Below are 3,566 nucleotides of genomic sequence, written 5' to 3' on the forward strand. Positions count from 1 at the left end.
TACTTATTTTTTTTTTTTTTTATAAATTTACAAAGTTGTGACAGTTCTGTTTGTGCTTTGTCATTATGGTGTATGGAGTGTAGATTAATGTGGAATATAAAGTAATTTAAAGCAGTTTAACATAAGGCTGCAACATAAAATGTGAAAAAAAATGAAGGGGTTTGAATACTTTCGCAAGACACTGTGTATATATATATATATATATATATATATATATAGTGCCCTCCACTGGTTAGAATTTTCCATTGCCAGGTCAATGCAACTAGATCCTAGTGAACTGGCAAATTACAGACCCATCTCAAATCTTCCGTTTATGTCTAAAATTTTAGAAAAAGTTGTGTCTGCCCAATTATTCTCCTTCCTGCAACAAAATGATCTCTGTGAAAAATTTCAGTCAGGCTTCAGGCCCCACCATAGCACAGAAACTACACTTGTTAAAATTACAGATGACTTGCTTCTTGCATCAGACCAAGGCTGCATCTCATTGCTAGTTTTACTTGATCTTAGTGCTGCATTCGACACTATAGATCATGACATACTCATAGATCGATTACAAAACTATACAGGTATTCAAGGGCAGGCTTTAAGATGGTTTAGATCTTACCTGTTCGCTACCATTTTGTTCATTTAAATGGGGAGTCATCTCAATTATCACCAGTAAAATATGAAGTGCCACAAGGATATTATTAGAATTTATTTCCACTGTTATGCTGATGATACTCAACTATCTCAACAAGACCAGATGAAACTGATGAAACTTCTAAGCTAACAGAATGTGTTAAAAATGTAAAAGATTGGATGACCAATAATTTTCTCCTATTAAACTCGGATAAGACAGAGATATTACTTACAGTACACAGAATCTCTTGGATTACAATTTGCAACTAGACGGATGTACGGTTACTTCCTCCACAGTCAAAAATCTGGGTGTTATATTAGATAGCAACTTGTCTTTTGAAAATCATATTTCCCATGTTACAAAAACAGCATTTTTCCATCTTAGAAACATTGCCAAGCTACGAAACATGTTACCTATGTTACCTGCAGAAAAGCTAGTTCATGCATTCATGACCTCTAGACTGGACTATTGTAATGCACTGCTAGGTGGTTGTCCTGCATCTTCAATAAACAAGCTACAGGTGGTCCAAAATGCAGCGGCTAGAGTCCTTACCAGGTCAAGAAAATATGATCATATTACCCCAATTTTACAGTCTCTGCACTGGCTACCTATTAAGTTCCGTATCAGTTACAAAATATTATTACTTGCCTATAAGGCCCTTAATGGGTTAGCTCCTGCATACCTAACTAGTCTTCTACCACGCTACAATCCATCACGCTCCCTAAGGTCGCAAAACACTGGACTTTTGGTAGTACCTAGGATAGCAAAGTCCACTAAAGGAGGTAGAGATTTTTCGCATTTGGCTCCCAAACTCTGGAATAGCCTTCCTGATAACGTTCGGGGTTCAGACACACTCTCTCTGTTTAAATCTAGATTAAAGACACATCTCTTTGGCCAAGCATTCAAATAATGCATATCATAATCTTGTACTGCAGTTATATCTGATCAAATGCACATTATTATTCTTTAGTTTGGGTTAAACAAATCAATTTTGCTTGGTTGGAACAGCAGCTACGCTAATTATGTCCCTATTTGTTTCTCTGTTTTTGCCACAGGATTGACATCCCGTGGTAACTAGGATTTACACAAGCTTCAGTCTGGATCCAGAACACCTGAGAAGAGATGATGCCAACCCCTCAGAGGACCTCAGATGATGCCAACCCTGAAACAACATACAGAACTACCACATTTTGCTATAAGTTTGATTGCATCATATAATAATTGCTGTTAATAGTGTTCATCGTCTGTTTGATTACGTCTTTAATTGATTTTTCCGTACATTTCTGCCATATGTACATTAACTGACAGTCACCACTGATAAGCTACCACTAAATATTGTAGAAACTTAATTTGCTGTAAAGTTGCTTTGCAACGATTTGTATCGTGAAAAGCGCTATACAAATAAACTTGAATCGAATTGAATTGAATCTCATCTTTCTTGTCTATCTAATGTTAGGTCCTGCATCTTCAATAAACAAGCTACAGGTAGTCCAAAATGCAGCGGCTAGAGTCCTTACCAGGTCAAGAAAATATGATCATATTACCCCAATTTTACAGTCTCTGCACTGGCTACCTATTAAGTTCCGTATCAGTTACAAAATATTATTACTTGCCTATAAGGCCCTTAATGGGTTAGCTCCTGCGTACCTAACTAGTCTTCTACCACGCTACAATCCATCACGCTCCCTAAGGTCGCAAAACTCTGGACTTTTGGTAGTACCTAGGATAGCAAAGTCCACTAAGGGAGGTAGAGCTTTTTCGCATTTGGCTCCCAAACTCTGGAATAGCCTTCCTGATAACGTTCTGGGTTCTCTCTCTGTTTAAATCTAGATTAAAGACACATCTCTTTGGCCAAGCATTCAAATAATGCATCTCATAATCTTGTACTGCAGTTATATCTGATCAAATGCGCATTATTATTCTTTAGCTTGGGTTAAACAAATACATTTTGCCTTGTTGAAACAGCAGCTATGCTAATTATGTCTCTATTTGTTTCTATGTTTTTGCCACGGGATGTAATTAGGATTTACACAAGCTTCAGTCTGGATCCAGAACACCTGAGAAGAGATGATGCCAACCCCTCAGAGGATCTCAGATGATGCCAACCATGAAACAACATACAGAACTACCAAATTTTGCTATACGTTTGATTGCATCATATAATAATTGCTGTTAATAGTGTTCATCGTCTGTTTGATTACGTCTTAAATTGATTTTTCCGTACATTTCTGCCATATGTACATTAACTGACAGTCACCACTGATAAACTACCACTAAATATTGTAGAAACTTAATTTGCTGTAAAGTTGCTTTGCAACGATTTGTATCGTGAAAAGCGCTATACAAATAAACTTGAATTATAAAAAAAAATAAAAAAATCTAAATATTACAAAAATGCATTTTTTAAATATGTTTCTTCATTTTCTTCAACACAGTAAAAGCAAGTAAAATGCACTTGCAGTGCATAATTCAGCATCAAGTGGTTTAGTAACTCACCCCGGTGTAGAGCGCAGGTCGTGGAACTCAACATGGAGTAGAGGGAGAAAAGAGATTTGACAGAAAGGACAGGTGCAGTTGAGATTGGAGTCATCAGCTGTCCAGCCTACCATGATCTCCTCGTCATACACCAGAGCTTCACAACCCCGACACTGAGAGCAGCTGGACATTAGAACCTGCCCAAAAGAAACATGAAGTTCAACTTTACTACTTACCGTATTGGCCCGAATATAAGACGACCCTGATTATAAGACGACCCCCCCTTTTTCCAGATGTACCTTTTGGAAAAAGGCTTTTTAAAAACCAAATCTTGTTTTTTCTCAGTAAAACACATTTTGTCTTCAATTATTATCATATTGCATATTTTTCCTATTTTAATTTTTGTTTTGAAAGTATGGTAAAAACTGGTAAAATGTACCAACAATCACATTAAAAAAAATATACACTTTTT

The sequence above is a fragment of the Sinocyclocheilus rhinocerous genome, unplaced genomic scaffold (genome assembly GCF_001515625.1).
Source record: "Sinocyclocheilus rhinocerous isolate Xijiao unplaced genomic scaffold, SAMN03320098_v1.1 scaffold2520, whole genome shotgun sequence".
In the NCBI taxonomy this organism is placed as follows: domain Eukaryota; kingdom Metazoa; phylum Chordata; class Actinopteri; order Cypriniformes; family Cyprinidae; genus Sinocyclocheilus; species Sinocyclocheilus rhinocerous.